Source organism: Schistocerca piceifrons, chromosome 8, assembly GCF_021461385.2.
Source record: "Schistocerca piceifrons isolate TAMUIC-IGC-003096 chromosome 8, iqSchPice1.1, whole genome shotgun sequence".
NCBI lineage: Eukaryota > Metazoa > Arthropoda > Insecta > Orthoptera > Acrididae > Schistocerca > Schistocerca piceifrons.
In genome coordinates this window covers 453,452,921-453,475,651 of record NC_060145.1, presented here as the reverse complement: position 1 = coordinate 453,475,651, position 22,731 = coordinate 453,452,921, and the positions used below count along the sequence as shown (strand labels likewise).

At 50.5% G+C, this 22,731-nt stretch overlaps 13 non-coding genes across 13 annotated transcripts; all 13 read right to left on the bottom strand.

The window, feature by feature from the left end:
* Positions 1-582: 582 nt before the first annotated feature.
* Positions 583-654, bottom strand: Trnae-uuc. Its single transcript has one exon. It is a non-coding gene; the product is annotated as a tRNA-Glu (tRNA).
* Positions 655-2,384: 1,730 nt separating this feature from the next.
* Positions 2,385-2,456, bottom strand: Trnae-uuc. Its single transcript has one exon. It is a non-coding gene; the product is annotated as a tRNA-Glu (tRNA).
* Positions 2,457-4,187: 1,731 nt separating this feature from the next.
* Positions 4,188-4,259, bottom strand: Trnae-uuc. Its single transcript has one exon. It is a non-coding gene; the product is annotated as a tRNA-Glu (tRNA).
* Positions 4,260-5,989: 1,730 nt separating this feature from the next.
* On the bottom strand, positions 5,990-6,061 carry Trnae-uuc. The gene has a single exon. It is a non-coding gene; the product is annotated as a tRNA-Glu (tRNA).
* Positions 6,062-7,790: 1,729 nt separating this feature from the next.
* On the bottom strand, positions 7,791-7,862 carry Trnae-uuc. The gene has a single exon. It is a non-coding gene; the product is annotated as a tRNA-Glu (tRNA).
* Positions 7,863-9,591: 1,729 nt separating this feature from the next.
* Trnae-uuc lies at positions 9,592-9,663 on the bottom strand. Its single transcript has one exon. It is a non-coding gene; the product is annotated as a tRNA-Glu (tRNA).
* Positions 9,664-11,392: 1,729 nt separating this feature from the next.
* Trnae-uuc lies at positions 11,393-11,464 on the bottom strand. Its single transcript has one exon. It is a non-coding gene; the product is annotated as a tRNA-Glu (tRNA).
* Positions 11,465-13,194: 1,730 nt separating this feature from the next.
* Trnae-uuc lies at positions 13,195-13,266 on the bottom strand. The gene has a single exon. It is a non-coding gene; the product is annotated as a tRNA-Glu (tRNA).
* Positions 13,267-14,996: 1,730 nt separating this feature from the next.
* On the bottom strand, positions 14,997-15,068 carry Trnae-uuc. Its single transcript has one exon. It is a non-coding gene; the product is annotated as a tRNA-Glu (tRNA).
* A 1,730-nt stretch (positions 15,069-16,798) lies between these two features.
* Trnae-uuc lies at positions 16,799-16,870 on the bottom strand. Its single transcript has one exon. It is a non-coding gene; the product is annotated as a tRNA-Glu (tRNA).
* A 1,730-nt stretch (positions 16,871-18,600) lies between these two features.
* Positions 18,601-18,672, bottom strand: Trnae-uuc. Its single transcript has one exon. It is a non-coding gene; the product is annotated as a tRNA-Glu (tRNA).
* A 1,729-nt stretch (positions 18,673-20,401) lies between these two features.
* Trnae-uuc lies at positions 20,402-20,473 on the bottom strand. The gene has a single exon. It is a non-coding gene; the product is annotated as a tRNA-Glu (tRNA).
* Positions 20,474-22,202: 1,729 nt separating this feature from the next.
* On the bottom strand, positions 22,203-22,274 carry Trnae-uuc. Its single transcript has one exon. It is a non-coding gene; the product is annotated as a tRNA-Glu (tRNA).
* Positions 22,275-22,731: the final 457 nt, after the last annotated feature.

Here is a 22,731-nt window from a genome sequence, read left to right as displayed (position 1 = left end):
TCATATGTTCGTTAACGTAATTTAAATTGCTTAGGGAGGCATCATAGCACGTCAACACTGTAGCACAAGAGGAGGAGGGGGGGGGGGGGTTCAAATGAAAGGGTCCAATAGCACGCACAGTTCCCGGACGATCACCCATCCACTCACTAACCACGCAAACGTCTGCTTAACTTCATTAATCGAAAGTGAGCTGGCCGTTGGCAACCCCTTAGCGAAACGTTCAGACTTCTAGCTGGATGTGCACATCATTTAGAATCTGCCTGGCAGAGTCTCGCAGGAGACAGCATTTCCTATTAGGGGAGAAAATGGAATGGCCCGTGGAGGGATGGAACCCATGACCTACGCGTTACTAGCACGACGCTATAGCCCACTGAGCTAACGGGCAATGCAACACTGTCGCATCAGCAGTCCAAAACCGCAAAACCGTCTCCTCTCCCTTCAAAACGGCCCCGCCATTAACGTGAGGATGTATCTCTTTTTCTTGACTTTCTCTCACCTTATACCTGGAACCCAGAGCAGCAGCTCCACGAAGACGAAAAACGGCCGTGAGAAGTTTTCTCATCTCAGCCCCGAAAATTCACGTTCAGGTACCGGGAATCGAACCCGGGCCTCCTGGGTGAAAGCCAGGTATCCTAGCCACTAAACCATACCGGACATACCTCAACGATCCACTACGTGTGTATGCGTCCAGAAATACTTCTCCTCCACGCAACTTTAGGGCCGAATCTGGCGCCAACGCTGAACTCTGTCCGCCACCACGATCCCGCTTACTCACTCCCAAAGCGCGCAAGTCATACTAGGCAAACATCGCTTTCAGTCTCGAGTGCAACTAGCAAAACTGTAATTAGTAATAACTGGAAACAAACACACGTTGACGCAAAGTAGCCTAGGTGGTAATAAACGGCAAATACGGCCTTACCTCGCAAAAGCTATGCTGTGCCTTTCACCGTCGTGGAGAGAAAATGAGATGGCTGAGTTGAGGATAGAACGTACGCCCTTAAGATAATGACACGCGCAGCCCACTGCGCCACCGAGGCATACAGGAATACTCGCCACCGCAGCCTCACTAAGAAGTTCTAATTTCAGAATTGTTTTCCCACCATGCCGTGCATGAATTGGTCGATTTCTCGGCGGAAGTAAATGCTGCGTCTAGTTACAGTGCATCGCCCTTGAAGCAACGTGGCACCGCGTTCCGATGTGCTGGAGGGCAGAGGGCCTGCAGCAGGGTCGCTTGAGCCTCTGGTGGCAGCAGGGGCGGCAACGCACCGCGACACAGGAAGAATGCAGCGCAATGCGGTGGTGGTGTAACGGTCAGCATGGTTTCTTCCCAAGCTGTTAATCCGGGTTCTATTCCTGGCGACCGCAGGAGGATTTGTCATTTTTGCGTAGCGCAATAGTATGTGTTCAAGACCATTCGATCCTCGAAATTGCCACGTGTCGCGGCACAGGTAGTATCTCCTCGTCTCCTGCCTCGTTCCAGCTAAGTGGATTGATTTCACTTCATCGTGTGTCGACTTGGCCCGACTTTGCTCGACTGCCGCTCGCTGCCGCTCGGCGGTGGGGCCGATATGACAGGAGAAGTACGACAATCGGCTGCGAGAAATAAGGTAATCAAGAGTACTTTTCCTTTTCAATACGAAAAGCTAAACTTTCATTTACAAATTTCGGAAATCTCACTGCTTCGCCACAGTGTTATCTACACATTTGAGAAATTATCTGTTGATTCGTACGGTTCTGTTATTGCCAAAGTCGTTCTTGCACTTTCCTTGCGCTCTTTTTGCAAACAGCCTAGTTAAATTTTGGATCATATGTTCGTTAACGTAATTTAAATTGCTTAGGGAGGCATCATAGCACGTCAACACTGTAGCACAAGAGGAGGAGGGGGGGGGGGTTCAAATGAAAGGGTCCAATAGCACGCACAGTTCCCGGACGATCACCCATCCACTCACTAACCACGCAAACGTCTGCTTAACTTCATTAATCGAAAGTGAGCTGGCCGTTGGCAACCCCTTAGCGAAACGTTCAGACTTCTAGCTGGATGTGCACATCATTTAGAATCTGCCTGGCAGAGTCTCGCAGGAGACAGCATTTCCTATTAGGGGAGAAAATGGAATGGCCCGTGGAGGGATGGAACCCATGACCTACGCGTTACTAGCACGACGCTATAGCCCACTGAGCTAACGGGCAATGCAACACTGTCGCATCAGCAGTCCAAAACCGCAAAACCGTCTCCTCTCCCTTCAAAACGGCCCCGCCATTAACGTGAGGATGTATCTCTTTTTCTTGACTTTCTCTCACCTTATACCTGGAACCCAGAGCAGCAGCTCCACGAAGACGAAAAACGGCCGTGAGAAGTTTTCTCATCTCAGCCCCGAAAATTCACGTTCAGGTACCGGGAATCGAACCCGGGCCTCCTGGGTGAAAGCCAGGTATCCTAGCCACTAAACCATACCGGACATACCTCAACGATCCACTACGTGTGTATGCGTCCAGAAATACTTCTCCTCCACGCAACTTTAGGGCCGAATCTGGCGCCAACGCTGAACTCTGTCCGCCACCACGATCCCGCTTACTCACTCCCAAAGCGCGCAAGTCATACTAGGCAAACATCGCTTTCAGTCTCGAGTGCAACTAGCAAAACTGTAATTAGTAATAACTGGAAACAAACACACGTTGACGCAAAGTAGCCTAGGTGGTAATAAACGGCAAATACGGCCTTACCTCGCAAAAGCTATGCTGTGCCTTTCACCGTCGTGGAGAGAAAATGAGATGGCTGAGTTGAGGATAGAACGTACGCCCTTAAGATAATGACACGCGCAGCCCACTGCGCCACCGAGGCATACAGGAATACTCGCCACCGCAGCCTCACTAAGAAGTTCTAATTTCAGAATTGTTTTCCCACCATGCCGTGCATGAAATGGTCGATTTCTCGGCGGAAGTCAATGCTGCGTCTAGTTACAGTGCATCGCCCTGGAAGCAACGTGGCACCGCGTTCCGATGTGCTGGAGGGCAGAGGGCCTGCAGCAGGGTCGCTTGAGCCTCTGGTGGCAGCAGGGGCGGCAACGCACCGCGACACAGGAAGAATGCAGCGCAATGCGGTGGTGGTGTAACGGTCAGCATGGTTTCTTCCCAAGCAGTTAATCCGGGTTCGATTCCTGGCGACCGCAGGAGGATTTGTCATTTTTGCGTAGCGCAATAGTATGTGTTCAAGACCATTCGATCCTCGAAATTGCCACGTGTCGCGGCACAGGTAGTATCTCCTCGTCTCCTGCCTCGTTCCAGCTAAGTGGATTGATTTCACTTCATCGTGTGTCGACTTGGCCCGACTTTGCTCGACTGCCGCTCGCTGCCGCTCGGCGGTGGGGCCGATATGACAGGAGAAGTACGACAATCGGCTGCGAGAAATAAGGTAATCAAGAGTACTTTTCCTTTTCAATACGAAAAGCTAAACTTTCATTTACAAATTTCGGAAATCTCACTGCTTCGCCACAGTGTTATCTACACATTTGAGAAATTATCTGTTGATTCGTACGGTTCTGTTATTGCCAAAGTCGTTCTTGCACTTTCCTTGCGCTCTTTTTGCAAACAGCCTAGTTAAATTTTGGATCATATGTTCGTTAACGTAATTTAAATTGCTTAGGGAGGCATCATAGCACGTCAACACTGTAGCACAAGAGGAGGAGGGGGGGGGGGGTTCAAATGAAAGGGTCCAATAGCACGCACAGTTCCCGGACGATCACCCATCCACTCACTAACCACGCAAACGTCTGCTTAACTTCATTAATCGAAAGTGAGCTGGCCGTTGGCAACCCCTTAGCGAAACGTTCAGACTTCTAGCTGGATGTGCACATCATTTAGAATCTGCCTGGCAGAGTCTCGCAGGAGACAGCATTTCCTATTAGGGGAGAAAATGGAATGGCCCGTGGAGGGATGGAACCCATGACCTACGCGTTACTAGCACGACGCTATAGCCCACTGAGCTAACGGGCAATGCAACACTGTCGCATCAGCAGTCCAAAACCGCAAAACCGTCTCCTCTCCCTTCAAAACGGCCCCGCCATTAACGTGAGGATGTATCTCTTTTTCTTGACTTTCTCTCACCTTATACCTGGAACCCAGAGCAGCAGCTCCACGAAGACGAAAAACGGCCGTGAGAAGTTTTCTCATCTCAGCCCCGAAAATTCACGTTCAGGTACCGGGAATCGAACCCGGGCCTCCTGGGTGAAAGCCAGGTATCCTAGCCACTAAACCATACCGGACATACCTCAACGATCCACTACGTGTGTATGCGTCCAGAAATACTTCTCCTCCACGCAACTTTAGGGCCGAATCTGGCGCCAACGCTGAACTCTGTCCGCCACCACGATCCCGCTTACTCACTCCCAAAGCGCGCAAGTCATACTAGGCAAACATCGCTTTCAGTCTCGAGTGCAACTAGCAAAACTGTAATTAGTAATAACTGGAAACAAACACACGTTGACGCAAAGTAGCCTAGGTGGTAATAAACGGCAAATACGGCCTTACCTCGCAAAAGCTATGCTGTGCCTTTCACCGTCGTGGAGAGAAAATGAGATGGCTGAGTTGAGGATAGAACGTACGCCCTTAAGATAATGACACGCGCAGCCCACTGCGCCACCGAGGCATACAGGAATACTCGCCACCGCAGCCTCACTAAGAAGTTCTAATTTCAGAATTGTTTTCCCACCATGCCGTGCATGAATTGGTCGATTTCTCGGCGGAAGTAAATGCTGCGTCTAGTTACAGTGCATCGCCCTTGAAGCAACGTGGCACCGCGTTCCGATGTGCTGGAGGGCAGAGGGCCTGCAGCAGGGTCGCTTGAGCCTCTGGTGGCAGCAGGGGCGGCAACGCACCGCGACACAGGAAGAATGCAGCGCAATGCGGTGGTGGTGTAACGGTCAGCATGGTTTCTTCCCAAGCTGTTAATCCGGGTTCTATTCCTGGCGACCGCAGGAGGATTTGTCATTTTTGCGTAGCGCAATAGTATGTGTTCAAGACCATTCGATCCTCGAAATTGCCACGTGTCGCGGCACAGGTAGTATCTCCTCGTCTCCTGCCTCGTTCCAGCTAAGTGGATTGATTTCACTTCATCGTGTGTCGACTTGGCCCGACTTTGCTCGACTGCCGCTCGCTGCCGCTCGGCGGTGGGGCCGATATGACAGGAGAAGTACGACAATCGGCTGCGAGAAATAAGGTAATCAAGAGTACTTTTCCTTTTCAATACGAAAAGCTAAACTTTCATTTACAAATTTCGGAAATCTCACTGCTTCGCCACAGTGTTATCTACACATTTGAGAAATTATCTGTTGATTCGTACGGTTCTGTTATTGCCAAAGTCGTTCTTGCACTTTCCTTGCGCTCTTTTTGCAAACAGCCTAGTTAAATTTTGGATCATATGTTCGTTAACGTAATTTAAATTGCTTAGGGAGGCATCATAGCACGTCAACACTGTAGCACAAGAGGAGGAGGGGGGGGGGGTTCAAATGAAAGGGTCCAATAGCACGCACAGTTCCCGGACGATCACCCATCCACTCACTAACCACGCAAACGTCTGCTTAACTTCATTAATCGAAAGTGAGCTGGCCGTTGGCAACCCCTTAGCGAAACGTTCAGACTTCTAGCTGGATGTGCACATCATTTAGAATCTGCCTGGCAGAGTCTCGCAGGAGACAGCATTTCCTATTAGGGGAGAAAATGGAATGGCCCGTGGAGGGATGGAACCCATGACCTACGCGTTACTAGCACGACGCTATAGCCCACTGAGCTAACGGGCAATGCAACACTGTCGCATCAGCAGTCCAAAACCGCAAAACCGTCTCCTCTCCCTTCAAAACGGCCCCGCCATTAACGTGAGGATGTATCTCTTTTTCTTGACTTTCTCTCACCTTATACCTGGAACCCAGAGCAGCAGCTCCACGAAGACGAAAAACGGCCGTGAGAAGTTTTCTCATCTCAGCCCCGAAAATTCACGTTCAGGTACCGGGAATCGAACCCGGGCCTCCTGGGTGAAAGCCAGGTATCCTAGCCACTAAACCATACCGGACATACCTCAACGATCCACTACGTGTGTATGCGTCCAGAAATACTTCTCCTCCACGCAACTTTAGGGCCGAATCTGGCGCCAACGCTGAACTCTGTCCGCCACCACGATCCCGCTTACTCACTCCCAAAGCGCGCAAGTCATACTAGGCAAACATCGCTTTCAGTCTCGAGTGCAACTAGCAAAACTGTAATTAGTAATAACTGGAAACAAACACACGTTGACGCAAAGTAGCCTAGGTGGTAATAAACGGCAAATACGGCCTTACCTCGCAAAAGCTATGCTGTGCCTTTCACCGTCGTGGAGAGAAAATGAGATGGCTGAGTTGAGGATAGAACGTACGCCCTTAAGATAATGACACGCGCAGCCCACTGCGCCACCGAGGCATACAGGAATACTCGCCACCGCAGCCTCACTAAGAAGTTCTAATTTCAGAATTGTTTTCCCACCATGCCGTGCATGAAATGGTCGATTTCTCGGCGGAAGTCAATGCTGCGTCTAGTTACAGTGCATCGCCCTGGAAGCAACGTGGCACCGCGTTCCGATGTGCTGGAGGGCAGAGGGCCTGCAGCAGGGTCGCTTGAGCCTCTGGTGGCAGCAGGGGCGGCAACGCACCGCGACACAGGAAGAATGCAGCGCAATGCGGTGGTGGTGTAACGGTCAGCATGGTTTCTTCCCAAGCAGTTAATCCGGGTTCGATTCCTGGCGACCGCAGGAGGATTTGTCATTTTTGCGTAGCGCAATAGTATGTGTTCAAGACCATTCGATCCTCGAAATTGCCACGTGTCGCGGCACAGGTAGTATCTCCTCGTCTCCTGCCTCGTTCCAGCTAAGTGGATTGATTTCACTTCATCGTGTGTCGACTTGGCCCGACTTTGCTCGACTGCCGCTCGCTGCCGCTCGGCGGTGGGGCCGATATGACAGGAGAAGTACGACAATCGGCTGCGAGAAATAAGGTAATCAAGAGTACTTTTCCTTTTCAATACGAAAAGCTAAACTTTCATTTACAAATTTCGGAAATCTCACTGCTTCGCCACAGTGTTATCTACACATTTGAGAAATTATCTGTTGATTCGTACGGTTCTGTTATTGCCAAAGTCGTTCTTGCACTTTCCTTGCGCTCTTTTTGCAAACAGCCTAGTTAAATTTTGGATCATATGTTCGTTAACGTAATTTAAATTGCTTAGGGAGGCATCATAGCACGTCAACACTGTAGCACAAGAGGAGGAGGGGGGGGGGTTCAAATGAAAGGGTCCAATAGCACGCACAGTTCCCGGACGATCACCCATCCACTCACTAACCACGCAAACGTCTGCTTAACTTCATTAATCGAAAGTGAGCTGGCCGTTGGCAACCCCTTAGCGAAACGTTCAGACTTCTAGCTGGATGTGCACATCATTTAGAATCTGCCTGGCAGAGTCTCGCAGGAGACAGCATTTCCTATTAGGGGAGAAAATGGAATGGCCCGTGGAGGGATGGAACCCATGACCTACGCGTTACTAGCACGACGCTATAGCCCACTGAGCTAACGGGCAATGCAACACTGTCGCATCAGCAGTCCAAAACCGCAAAACCGTCTCCTCTCCCTTCAAAACGGCCCCGCCATTAACGTGAGGATGTATCTCTTTTTCTTGACTTTCTCTCACCTTATACCTGGAACCCAGAGCAGCAGCTCCACGAAGACGAAAAACGGCCGTGAGAAGTTTTCTCATCTCAGCCCCGAAAATTCACGTTCAGGTACCGGGAATCGAACCCGGGCCTCCTGGGTGAAAGCCAGGTATCCTAGCCACTAAACCATACCGGACATACCTCAACGATCCACTACGTGTGTATGCGTCCAGAAATACTTCTCCTCCACGCAACTTTAGGGCCGAATCTGGCGCCAACGCTGAACTCTGTCCGCCACCACGATCCCGCTTACTCACTCCCAAAGCGCGCAAGTCATACTAGGCAAACATCGCTTTCAGTCTCGAGTGCAACTAGCAAAACTGTAATTAGTAATAACTGGAAACAAACACACGTTGACGCAAAGTAGCCTAGGTGGTAATAAACGGCAAATACGGCCTTACCTCGCAAAAGCTATGCTGTGCCTTTCACCGTCGTGGAGAGAAAATGAGATGGCTGAGTTGAGGATAGAACGTACGCCCTTAAGATAATGACACGCGCAGCCCACTGCGCCACCGAGGCATACAGGAATACTCGCCACCGCAGCCTCACTAAGAAGTTCTAATTTCAGAATTGTTTTCCCACCATGCCGTGCATGAAATGGTCGATTTCTCGGCGGAAGTCAATGCTGCGTCTAGTTACAGTGCATCGCCCTGGAAGCAACGTGGCACCGCGTTCCGATGTGCTGGAGGGCAGAGGGCCTGCAGCAGGGTCGCTTGAGCCTCTGGTGGCAGCAGGGGCGGCAACGCACCGCGACACAGGAAGAATGCAGCGCAATGCGGTGGTGGTGTAACGGTCAGCATGGTTTCTTCCCAAGCAGTTAATCCGGGTTCGATTCCTGGCGACCGCAGGAGGATTTGTCATTTTTGCGTAGCGCAATAGTATGTGTTCAAGACCATTCGATCCTCGAAATTGCCACGTGTCGCGGCACAGGTAGTATCTCCTCGTCTCCTGCCTCGTTCCAGCTAAGTGGATTGATTTCACTTCATCGTGTGTCGACTTGGCCCGACTTTGCTCGACTGCCGCTCGCTGCCGCTCGGCGGTGGGGCCGATATGACAGGAGAAGTACGACAATCGGCTGCGAGAAATAAGGTAATCAAGAGTACTTTTCCTTTTCAATACGAAAAGCTAAACTTTCATTTACAAATTTCGGAAATCTCACTGCTTCGCCACAGTGTTATCTACACATTTGAGAAATTATCTGTTGATTCGTACGGTTCTGTTATTGCCAAAGTCGTTCTTGCACTTTCCTTGCGCTCTTTTTGCAAACAGCCTAGTTAAATTTTGGATCATATGTTCGTTAACGTAATTTAAATTGCTTAGGGAGGCATCATAGCACGTCAACACTGTAGCACAAGAGGAGGAGGGGGGGGGGTTCAAATGAAAGGGTCCAATAGCACGCACAGTTCCCGGACGATCACCCATCCACTCACTAACCACGCAAACGTCTGCTTAACTTCATTAATCGAAAGTGAGCTGGCCGTTGGCAACCCCTTAGCGAAACGTTCAGACTTCTAGCTGGATGTGCACATCATTTAGAATCTGCCTGGCAGAGTCTCGCAGGAGACAGCATTTCCTATTAGGGGAGAAAATGGAATGGCCCGTGGAGGGATGGAACCCATGACCTACGCGTTACTAGCACGACGCTATAGCCCACTGAGCTAACGGGCAATGCAACACTGTCGCATCAGCAGTCCAAAACCGCAAAACCGTCTCCTCTCCCTTCAAAACGGCCCCGCCATTAACGTGAGGATGTATCTCTTTTTCTTGACTTTCTCTCACCTTATACCTGGAACCCAGAGCAGCAGCTCCACGAAGACGAAAAACGGCCGTGAGAAGTTTTCTCATCTCAGCCCCGAAAATTCACGTTCAGGTACCGGGAATCGAACCCGGGCCTCCTGGGTGAAAGCCAGGTATCCTAGCCACTAAACCATACCGGACATACCTCAACGATCCACTACGTGTGTATGCGTCCAGAAATACTTCTCCTCCACGCAACTTTAGGGCCGAATCTGGCGCCAACGCTGAACTCTGTCCGCCACCACGATCCCGCTTACTCACTCCCAAAGCGCGCAAGTCATACTAGGCAAACATCGCTTTCAGTCTCGAGTGCAACTAGCAAAACTGTAATTAGTAATAACTGGAAACAAACACACGTTGACGCAAAGTAGCCTAGGTGGTAATAAACGGCAAATACGGCCTTACCTCGCAAAAGCTATGCTGTGCCTTTCACCGTCGTGGAGAGAAAATGAGATGGCTGAGTTGAGGATAGAACGTACGCCCTTAAGATAATGACACGCGCAGCCCACTGCGCCACCGAGGCATACAGGAATACTCGCCACCGCAGCCTCACTAAGAAGTTCTAATTTCAGAATTGTTTTCCCACCATGCCGTGCATGAAATGGTCGATTTCTCGGCGGAAGTCAATGCTGCGTCTAGTTACAGTGCATCGCCCTGGAAGCAACGTGGCACCGCGTTCCGATGTGCTGGAGGGCAGAGGGCCTGCAGCAGGGTCGCTTGAGCCTCTGGTGGCAGCAGGGGCGGCAACGCACCGCGACACAGGAAGAATGCAGCGCAATGCGGTGGTGGTGTAACGGTCAGCATGGTTTCTTCCCAAGCAGTTAATCCGGGTTCGATTCCTGGCGACCGCAGGAGGATTTGTCATTTTTGCGTAGCGCAATAGTATGTGTTCAAGACCATTCGATCCTCGAAATTGCCACGTGTCGCGGCACAGGTAGTATCTCCTCGTCTCCTGCCTCGTTCCAGCTAAGTGGATTGATTTCACTTCATCGTGTGTCGACTTGGCCCGACTTTGCTCGACTGCCGCTCGCTGCCGCTCGGCGGTGGGGCCGATATGACAGGAGAAGTACGACAATCGGCTGCGAGAAATAAGGTAATCAAGAGTACTTTTCCTTTTCAATACGAAAAGCTAAACTTTCATTTACAAATTTCGGAAATCTCACTGCTTCGCCACAGTGTTATCTACACATTTGAGAAATTATCTGTTGATTCGTACGGTTCTGTTATTGCCAAAGTCGTTCTTGCACTTTCCTTGCGCTCTTTTTGCAAACAGCCTAGTTAAATTTTGGATCATATGTTCGTTAACGTAATTTAAATTGCTTAGGGAGGCATCATAGCACGTCAACACTGTAGCACAAGAGGAGGAGGGGGGGGGGTTCAAATGAAAGGGTCCAATAGCACGCACAGTTCCCGGACGATCACCCATCCACTCACTAACCACGCAAACGTCTGCTTAACTTCATTAATCGAAAGTGAGCTGGCCGTTGGCAACCCCTTAGCGAAACGTTCAGACTTCTAGCTGGATGTGCACATCATTTAGAATCTGCCTGGCAGAGTCTCGCAGGAGACAGCATTTCCTATTAGGGGAGAAAATGGAATGGCCCGTGGAGGGATGGAACCCATGACCTACGCGTTACTAGCACGACGCTATAGCCCACTGAGCTAACGGGCAATGCAACACTGTCGCATCAGCAGTCCAAAACCGCAAAACCGTCTCCTCTCCCTTCAAAACGGCCCCGCCATTAACGTGAGGATGTATCTCTTTTTCTTGACTTTCTCTCACCTTATACCTGGAACCCAGAGCAGCAGCTCCACGAAGACGAAAAACGGCCGTGAGAAGTTTTCTCATCTCAGCCCCGAAAATTCACGTTCAGGTACCGGGAATCGAACCCGGGCCTCCTGGGTGAAAGCCAGGTATCCTAGCCACTAAACCATACCGGACATACCTCAACGATCCACTACGTGTGTATGCGTCCAGAAATACTTCTCCTCCACGCAACTTTAGGGCCGAATCTGGCGCCAACGCTGAACTCTGTCCGCCACCACGATCCCGCTTACTCACTCCCAAAGCGCGCAAGTCATACTAGGCAAACATCGCTTTCAGTCTCGAGTGCAACTAGCAAAACTGTAATTAGTAATAACTGGAAACAAACACACGTTGACGCAAAGTAGCCTAGGTGGTAATAAACGGCAAATACGGCCTTACCTCGCAAAAGCTATGCTGTGCCTTTCACCGTCGTGGAGAGAAAATGAGATGGCTGAGTTGAGGATAGAACGTACGCCCTTAAGATAATGACACGCGCAGCCCACTGCGCCACCGAGGCATACAGGAATACTCGCCACCGCAGCCTCACTAAGAAGTTCTAATTTCAGAATTGTTTTCCCACCATGCCGTGCATGAAATGGTCGATTTCTCGGCGGAAGTCAATGCTGCGTCTAGTTACAGTGCATCGCCCTGGAAGCAACGTGGCACCGCGTTCCGATGTGCTGGAGGGCAGAGGGCCTGCAGCAGGGTCGCTTGAGCCTCTGGTGGCAGCAGGGGCGGCAACGCACCGCGACACAGGAAGAATGCAGCGCAATGCGGTGGTGGTGTAACGGTCAGCATGGTTTCTTCCCAAGCAGTTAATCCGGGTTCGATTCCTGGCGACCGCAGGAGGATTTGTCATTTTTGCGTAGCGCAATAGTATGTGTTCAAGACCATTCGATCCTCGAAATTGCCACGTGTCGCGGCACAGGTAGTATCTCCTCGTCTCCTGCCTCGTTCCAGCTAAGTGGATTGATTTCACTTCATCGTGTGTCGACTTGGCCCGACTTTGCTCGACTGCCGCTCGCTGCCGCTCGGCGGTGGGGCCGATATGACAGGAGAAGTACGACAATCGGCTGCGAGAAATAAGGTAATCAAGAGTACTTTTCCTTTTCAATACGAAAAACTAAACTTTCATTTACAAATTTCGGAAATCTCACTGCTTCGCCACAGTGTTATCTACACATTTGAGAAATTATCTGTTGATTCGTACGGTTCTGTTATTGCCAAAGTCGTTCTTGCACTTTCCTTGCGCTCTTTTTGCAAACAGCCTAGTTAAATTTTGGATCATATGTTCGTTAACGTAATTTAAATTGCTTAGGGAGGCATCATAGCACGTCAACACTGTAGCACAAGAGGAGGAGGGGGGGGGGGTTGAAATGAAAGGGTCCAATAGCACGCACAGTTCCCGGACGATCACCCATCCACTCACTAACCACGCAAACGTCTGCTTAACTTCATTAATCGAAAGTGAGCTGGCCGTTGGCAACCCCTTAGCGAAACGTTCAGACTTCTAGCTGGATGTGCACATCATTTAGAATCTGCCTGGCAGAGTCTCGCAGGAGACAGCATTTCCTATTAGGGGAGAAAATGGAATGGCCCGTGGAGGGATGGAACCCATGACCTACGCGTTACTAGCACGACGCTATAGCCCACTGAGCTAACGGGCAATGCAACACTGTCGCATCAGCAGTCCGAAACCGCAAAACCGTCTCCTCTCCCTTCAAAACGGACCCGCCATTAACGTGAGGATGTATCTCTTTTTCTTGACTTTCTCTCACCTTATACCTGGAACCCAGAGCAGCAGCTCCACGAAGACGAAAAACGGCCGTGAGAAGTTTTCTCATCTCAGCCCCGAAAATTCACGTTCAGGTACCGGGAATCGAACCCGGGCCTCCTGGGTGAAAGCCAGGTATCCTAGCCACTAAACCATACCGGACATACCTCAACGATCCACTACGTGTGTATGCGTCCAGAAATACTTCTCCTCCACGCAACTTTAGGGCCGAATCTGGCGCCAACGCTGAACTCTGTCCGCCACCACGATCCCGCTTACTCACTCCCAAAGCGCGCAAGTCATACTAGGCAAACATCGCTTTCAGTCTCGAGTGCAACTAGCAAAACTGTAATTAGTAATAACTGGAAACAAACACACGTTGACGCAAAGTAGCCTAGGTGGTAATAAACGGCAAATACGGCCTTACCTCGCAAAAGCTATGCTGTGCCTTTCACCGTCGTGGAGAGAAAATGAGATGGCTGAGTTGAGGATAGAACGTACGCCCTTAAGATAATGACACGCGCAGCCCACTGCGCCACCGAGGCATACAGGAATACTCGCCACCGCAGCCTCACTAAGAAGTTCTAATTTCAGAATTGTTTTCCCACCATGCCGTGCATGAAATGGTCGATTTCTCGGCGGAAGTCAATGCTGCGTCTAGTTACAGTGCATCGCCCTGGAAGCAACGTGGCACCGCGTTCCGATGTGCTGGAGGGCAGAGGGCCTGCAGCAGGGTCGCTTGAGCCTCTGGTGGCAGCAGGGGCGGCAACGCACCGCGACACAGGAAGAATGCAGCGCAATGCGGTGGTGGTGTAACGGTCAGCATGGTTTCTTCCCAAGCAGTTAATCCGGGTTCGATTCCTGGCGACCGCAGGAGGATTTGTCATTTTTGCGTAGCGCAATAGTATGTGTTCAAGACCATTCGATCCTCGAAATTGCCACGTGTCGCGGCACAGGTAGTATCTCCTCGTCTCCTGCCTCGTTCCAGCTAAGTGGATTGATTTCACTTCATCGTGTGTCGACTTGGCCCGACTTTGCTCGACTGCCGCTCGCTGCCGCTCGGCGGTGGGGCCGATATGACAGGAGAAGTACGACAATCGGCTGCGAGAAATAAGGTAATCAAGAGTACTTTTCCTTTTCAATACGAAAAACTAAACTTTCATTTACAAATTTCGGAAATCTCACTGCTTCGCCACAGTGTTATCTACACATTTGAGAAATTATCTGTTGATTCGTACGGTTCTGTTATTGCCAAAGTCGTTCTTGCACTTTCCTTGCGCTCTTTTTGCAAACAGCCTAGTTAAATTTTGGATCATATGTTCGTTAACGTAATTTAAATTGCTTAGGGAGGCATCATAGCACGTCAACACTGTAGCACAAGAGGAGGAGGGGGGGGGGGTTGAAATGAAAGGGTCCAATAGCACGCACAGTTCCCGGACGATCACCCATCCACTCACTAACCACGCAAACGTCTGCTTAACTTCATTAATCGAAAGTGAGCTGGCCGTTGGCAACCCCTTAGCGAAACGTTCAGACTTCTAGCTGGATGTGCACATCATTTAGAATCTGCCTGGCAGAGTCTCGCAGGAGACAGCATTTCCTATTAGGGGAGAAAATGGAATGGCCCGTGGAGGGATGGAACCCATGACCTACGCGTTACTAGCACGACGCTATAGCCCACTGAGCTAACGGGCAATGCAACACTGTCGCATCAGCAGTCCGAAACCGCAAAACCGTCTCCTCTCCCTTCAAAACGGACCCGCCATTAACGTGAGGATGTATCTCTTTTTCTTGACTTTCTCTCACCTTATACCTGGAACCCAGAGCAGCAGCTCCACGAAGACGAAAAACGGCCGTGAGAAGTTTTCTCATCTCAGCCCCGAAAATTCACGTTCACGTACCGGGAATCGAACCCGGGCCTCCTGGGTGAAAGCCAGGTATCCTAGCCACTAAACCATACCGGACATACCTCAACGATCCACTACGTGTGTATGCGTCCAGAAATACTTCTCCTCCACGCAACTTTAGGGCCGAATGTGGCGCCAACGCTGAACTCTGTCCGCCACCACGATCCCGCTTACTCACTCCCAAAGCGCGCAAGTCATACTAGGCAAACATCGCTTTCAGTCTCGAGTGCAACTAGCAAAACTGTAATTAGTAATAACTGGAAACAAACACACGTTGACGCAAAGTAGCCTAGGTGGTAATAAACGGCAAATACGGCCTTACCTCGCAAAAGCTATGCTGTGCCTTTCACCGTCGTGGAGAGAAAATGAGATGGCTGAGTTGAGGATAGAACGTACGCCCTTAAGATAATGACACGCGCAGCCCACTGCGCCACCGAGGCATACAGGAATACTCGCCACCGCAGCCTCACTAAGAAGTTCTAATTTCAGAATTGTTTTCCCACCATGCCGTGCATGAAATGGTCGATTTCTCGGCGGAAGTCAATGCTGCGTCTAGTTACAGTGCATCGCCCTGGAAGCAACGTGGCACCGCGTTCCGATGTGCTGGAGGGCAGAGGGCCTGCAGCAGGGTCGCTTGAGCCTCTGGTGGCAGCAGGGGCGGCAACGCACCGCGACACAGGAAGAATGCAGCGCAATGCGGTGGTGGTGTAACGGTCAGCATGGTTTCTTCCCAAGCAGTTAATCCGGGTTCGATTCCTGGCGACCGCAGGAGGATTTGTCATTTTTGCGTAGCGCAATAGTATGTGTTCAAGACCATTCGATCCTCGAAATTGCCACGTGTCGCGGCACAGGTAGTATCTCCTCGTCTCCTGCCTCGTTCCAGCTAAGTGGATTGATTTCACTTCATCGTGTGTCGACTTGGCCCGACTTTGCTCGACTGCCGCTCGCTGCCGCTCGGCGGTGGGGCCGATATGACAGGAGAAGTACGACAATCGGCTGCGAGAAATAAGGTAATCAAGAGTACTTTTCCTTTTCAATACGAAAAACTAAACTTTCATTTACAAATTTCGGAAATCTCACTGCTTCGCCACAGTGTTATCTACACATTTGAGAAATTATCTGTTGATTCGTACGGTTCTGTTATTGCCAAAGTCGTTCTTGCACTTTCCTTGCGCTCTTTTTGCAAACAGCCTAGTTAAATTTTGGATCATATGTTCGTTAACGTAATTTAAATTGCTTAGGGAGGCATCATAGCACGTCAACACTGTAGCACAAGAGGAGGAGGGGGGGGGGGTTGAAATGAAAGGGTCCAATAGCACGCACAGTTCCCGGACGATCACCCATCCACTCACTAACCACGCAAACGTCTGCTTAACTTCATTAATCGAAAGTGAGCTGGCCGTTGGCAACCCCTTAGCGAAACGTTCAGACTTCTAGCTGGATGTGCACATCATTTAGAATCTGCCTGGCAGAGTCTCGCAGGAGACAGCATTTCCTATTAGGGGAGAAAATGGAATGGCCCGTGGAGGGATGGAACCCATGACCTACGCGTTACTAGCACGACGCTATAGCCCACTGAGCTAACGGGCAATGCAACACTGTCGCATCAGCAGTCCGAAACCGCAAAACCGTCTCCTCTCCCTTCAAAACGGACCCGCCATTAACGTGAGGATGTATCTCTTTTTCTTGACTTTCTCTCACCTTATACCTGGAACCCAGAGCAGCAGCTCCACGAAGACGAAAAACGGCCGTGAGAAGTTTTCTCATCTCAGCCCCGAAAATTCACGTTCACGTACCGGGAATCGAACCCGGGCCTCCTGGGTGAAAGCCAGGTATCCTAGCCACTAAACCATACCGGACATACCTCAACGATCCACTACGTGTGTATGCGTCCAGAAATACTTCTCCTCCACGCAACTTTAGGGCCGAATGTGGCGCCAACGCTGAACTCTGTCCGCCACCACGATCCCGCTTACTCACTCCCAAAGCGCGCAAGTCATACTAGGCAAACATCGCTTTCAGTCTCGAGTGCAACTAGCAAAACTGTAATTAGTAATAACTGGAAACAAACACACGTTGACGCAAAGTAGCCTAGGTGGTAATAAACGGCAAATACGGCCTTACCTCGCAAAAGCTATGCTGTGCCTTTCACCGTCGTGGAGAGAAAATGAGATGGCTGAGTTGAGGATAGAACGTACGCCCTTAAGATAATGACACGCGCAGCCCACTGCGCCACCGAGGCATACAGGAATACTCGCCACCGCAGCCTCACTAAGAAGTTCTAATTTCAGAATTGTTTTCCCACCATGCCGTGCATGAAATGGTCGATTTCTCGGCGGAAGTCAATGCTGCGTCTAGTTACAGTGCATCGCCCTGGAAGCAACGTGGCACCGCGTTCCGATGTGCTGGAGGGCAGAGGGCCTGCAGCAGGGTCGCTTGAGCCTCTGGTGGCAGCAGGGGCGGCAACGCACCGCGACACAGGAAGAATGCAGCGCAATGCGGTGGTGGTGTAACGGTCAGCATGGTTTCTTCCCAAGCAGTTAATCCGGGTTCGATTCCTGGCGACCGCAGGAGGATTTGTCATTTTTGCGTAGCGCAATAGTATGTGTTCAAGACCATTCGATCCTCGAAATTGCCACGTGTCGCGGCACAGGTAGTATCTCCTCGTCTCCTGCCTCGTTCCAGCTAAGTGGATTGATTTCACTTCATCGTGTGTCGACTTGGCCCGACTTTGCTCGACTGCCGCTCGCTGCCGCTCGGCGGTGGGGCCGATATGACAGGAGAAGTACGACAATCGGCTGCGAGAAATAAGGTAATCAAGAGTACTTTTCCTTTTCAATACGAAAAACTAAACTTTCATTTACAAATTTCGGAAATCTCACTGCTTCGCCACAGTGTTATCTACACATTTGAGAAATTATCTGTTGATTCGTACGGTTCTGTTATTGCCAAAGTCGTTCTTGCACTTTCCTTGCGCTCTTTTTGCAAACAGCCTAGTTAAATTTTGGATCATATGTTCGTTAACGTAATTTAAATTGCTTAGGGAGGCATCATAGCACGTCAACACTGTAGCACAAGAGGAGGAGGGGGGGGGGGTTGAAATGAAAGGGTCCAATAGCACGCACAGTTCCCGGACGATCACCCATCCACTCACTAACCACGCAAACGTCTGCTTAACTTCATTAATCGAAAGTGAGCTGGCCGTTGGCAACCCCTTAGCGAAACGTTCAGACTTCTAGCTGGATGTGCACATCATTTAGAATCTGCCTGGCAGAGTCTCGCAGGAGACAGCATTTCCTATTAGGGGAGAAAATGGAATGGCCCGTGGAGGGATGGAACCCATGACCTACGCGTTACTAGCACGACGCTATAGCCCACTGAGCTAACGGGCAATGCAACACTGTCGCATCAGCAGTCCGAAACCGCAAAACCGTCTCCTCTCCCTTCAAAACGGACCCGCCATTAACGTGAGGATGTATCTCTTTTTCTTGACTTTCTCTCACCTTATACCTGGAACCCAGAGCAGCAGCTCCACGAAGACGAAAAACGGCCGTGAGAAGTTTTCTCATCTCAGCCCCGAAAATTCACGTTCAGGTACCGGGAATCGAACCCGGGCCTCCTGGGCGAAAGCCAGGTATCCTAGCCACTAAACCATACCGGACATACCTCAACGATCCACTACGTGTGTATGCGTCCAGAAATACTTCTCCTCCACGCAACTTTAGGGCCGAATGTGGCGCCAACGCTGAACTCTGTCCGCCACCACGATCCCGCTTACTCACTCCCAAAGCGCGCAAGTCATACTAGGCAAACATCGCTTTCAGTCTCGAGTGCAACTAGCAAAACTGTAATTAGTAATAACTGGAAACAAACACACGTTGACGCAAAGTAGCCTAGGTGGTAATAAACGGCAAATACGGCCTTACCTCGCAAAAGCTATGCTGTGCCTTTCACCGTCGTGGAGAGAAAATGAGATGGCTGAGTTGAGGATAGAACGTACGCCCTTAAGATAATGACACGCGCAGCCCACTGCGCCACCGAGGCATACAGGAATACTCGCCACCGCAGCCTCACTAAGAAGTTCTAATTTCAGAATTGTTTTCCCACCATGCCGTGCATGAAATGGTCGATTTCTCGGCGGAAGTCAATGCTGCGTCTAGTTACAGTGCATCGCCCTGGAAGCAACGTGGCACCGCGTTCCGATGTGCTGGAGGGCAGAGGGCCTGCAGCAGGGTCGCTTGAGCCTCTGGTGGCAGCAGGGGCGGCAACGCACCGCGACACAGGAAGAATGCAGCGCAATGCGGTGGTGGTGTAACGGTCAGCATGGTTTCTTCCCAAGCAGTTAATCCGGGTTCGATTCCTGGCGACCGCAGGAGGATTTGTCATTTTTGCGTAGCGCAATAGTATGTGTTCAAGACCATTCGATCCTCGAAATTGCCACGTGTCGCGGCACAGGTAGTATCTCCTCGTCTCCTGCCTCGTTCCAGCTAAGTGGATTGATTTCACTTCATCGTGTGTCGACTTGGCCCGACTTTGCTCGACTGCCGCTCGCTGCCGCTCGGCGGTGGGGCCGATATGACAGGAGAAGTACGACAATCGGCTGCGAGAAATAAGGTAATCAAGAGTACTTTTCCTTTTCAATACGAAAAACTAAACTTTCATTTACAAATTTCGGAAATCTCACTGCTTCGCCACAGTGTTATCTACACATTTGAGAAATTATCTGTTGATTCGTACGGTTCTGTTATTGCCAAAGTCGTTCTTGCACTTTCCTTGCGCTCTTTTTGCAAACAGCCTAGTTAAATTTTGGATCATATGTTCGTTAACGTAATTTAAATTGCTTAGGGAGGCATCATAGCACGTCAACACTGTAGCACAAGAGGAGGAGGGGGGGGGGTTCAAATGAAAGGGTCCAATAGCACGCACAGTTCCCGGACGATCACCCATCCACTCACTAACCACGCAAACGTCTGCTTAACTTCATTAATCGAAAGTGAGCTGGCCGTTGGCAACCCCTTAGCGAAACGTTCAGACTTCTAGCTGGATGTGCACATCATTTAGAATCTGCCTGGCAGAGTCTCGCAGGAGACAGCATTTCCTATTAGGGGAGAAAATGGAATGGCCCGTGGAGGGATGGAACCCATGACCTACGCGTTACTAGCACGACGCTATAGCCCACTGAGCTAACGGGCAATGCAACACTGTCGCATCAGCAGTCCGAAACCGCAAAACCGTCTCCTCTCCCTTCAAAACGGACCCGCCATTAACGTGAGGATGTATCTCTTTTTCTTGACTTTCTCTCACCTTATACCTGGAACCCAGAGCAGCAGCTCCACGAAGACGAAAAACGGCCGTGAGAAGTTTTCTCATCTCAGCCCCGAAAATTCACGTTCAGGTACCGGGAATCGAACCCGGGCCTCCTGGGTGAAAGCCAGGTATCCTAGCCACTAAACCATACCGGACATACCTCAACGATCCACTACGTGTGTATGCGTCCAGAAATACTTCTCCTCCACGCAACTTTAGGGCCGAATCTGGCGCCAACGCTGAACTCTGTCCGCCACCACGATCCCGCTTACTCACTCCCAAAGCGCGCAAGTCATACTAGGCAAACATCGCTTTCAGTCTCGAGTGCAACTAGCAAAACTGTAATTAGTAATAACTGGAAACAAACACACGTTGACGCAAAGTAGCCTAGGTGGTAATAAACGGCAAATACGGCCTTACCTCGCAAAAGCTATGCTGTGCCTTTCACCGTCGTGGAGAGAAAATGAGATGGCTGAGTTGAGGATAGAACGTACGCCCTTAAGATAATGACACGCGCAGCCCACTGCGCCACCGAGGCATACAGGAATACTCGCCACCGCAGCCTCACTAAGAAGTTCTAATTTCAGAATTGTTTTCCCACCATGCCGTGCATGAAATGGTCGATTTCTCGGCGGAAGTCAATGCTGCGTCTAGTTACAGTGCATCGCCCTGGAAGCAACGTGGCACCGCGTTCCGATGTGCTGGAGGGCAGAGGGCCTGCAGCAGGGTCGCTTGAGCCTCTGGTGGCAGCAGGGGCGGCAACGCACCGCGACACAGGAAGAATGCAGCGCAATGCGGTGGTGGTGTAACGGTCAGCATGGTTTCTTCCCAAGCAGTTAATCCGGGTTCGATTCCTGGCGACCGCAGGAGGATTTGTCATTTTTGCGTAGCGCAATAGTATGTGTTCAAGACCATTCGATCCTCGAAATTGCCACGTGTCGCGGCACAGGTAGTATCTCCTCGTCTCCTGCCTCGTTCCAGCTAAGTGGATTGATTTCACTTCATCGTGTGTCGACTTGGCCCGACTTTGCTCGATTGCCGCTCGCTGCCGCTCGGCGGTGGGGCCGATATGACAGGAGAAGTACGACAATCGGCTGCGAGAAATAAGGTAATCAAGAGTACTTTTCCTTTTCAATACGAAAAGCTAAACTTTCATTTACAAATTTCGGAAATCTCACTGCTTCGCCACAGTGTTATCTACACATTTGAGAAATTATCTGTTGATTCGTACGGTTCTGTTATTGCCAAAGTCGTTCTTGCACTTTCCTTGCGCTCTTTTTGCAAACAGCCTAGTTAAATTTTGGATCATATGTTCGTTAACGTAATTTAAATTGCTTAGGGAGGCATCATAGCACGTCAACACTGTAGCACAAGAGGAGGAGGGGGGGGGGTTGAAATGAAAGGGTCCAATAGCACGCACAGTTCCCGGACGATCACCCATCCACTCACTAACCACGCAAACGTCTGCTTAACTTCATTAATCGAAAGTGAGCTGGCCGTTGGCAACCCCTTAGCGAAACGTTCAGACTTCTAGCTGGATGTGCACATCATTTAGAATCTGCCTGGCAGAGTCTCGCAGGAGACAGCATTTCCTATTAGGGGAGAAAATGGAATGGCCCGTGGAGGGATGGAACCCATGACCTACGCGTTACTAGCACGACGCTATAGCCCACTGAGCTAACGGGCAATGCAACACTGTCGCATCAGCAGTCCGAAACCGCAAAACCGTCTCCTCTCCCTTCAAAACGGACCCGCCATTAACGTGAGGATGTATCTCTTTTTCTTGACTTTCTCTCACCTTATACCTGGAACCCAGAGCAGCAGCTCCACGAAGACGAAAAACGGCCGTGAGAAGTTTTCTCATCTCAGCCCCGAAAATTCACGTTCAGGTACCGGGAATCGAACCCGGGCCTCCTGGGCGAAAGCCAGGTATCCTAGCCACTAAACCATACCGGACATACCTCAACGATCCACTACGTGTGTATGCGTCCAGAAATACTTCTCCTCCACGCAACTTTAGGGCCGAATGTGGCGCCAACGCTGAACTCTGTCCGCCACCACGATCCCGCTTACTCACTCCCAAAGCGCGCAAGTCATACTAGGCAAACATCGCTTTCAGTCTCGAGTGCAACTAGCAAAACTGTAATTAGTAATAACTGGAAACAAACACACGTTGACGCAAAGTAGCCTAGGTGGTAATAAACGGCAAATACGGCCTTACCTCGCAAAAGCTATGCTGTGCCTTTCACCGTCGTGGAGAGAAAATGAGATGGCTGAGTTGAGGATAGAACGTACGCCCTTAAGATAATGACACGCGCAGCCCACTGCGCCACCGAGGCATACAGGAATACTCGCCACCGCAGCCTCACTAAGAAGTTCTAATTTCAGAATTGTTTTCCCACCATGCCGTGCA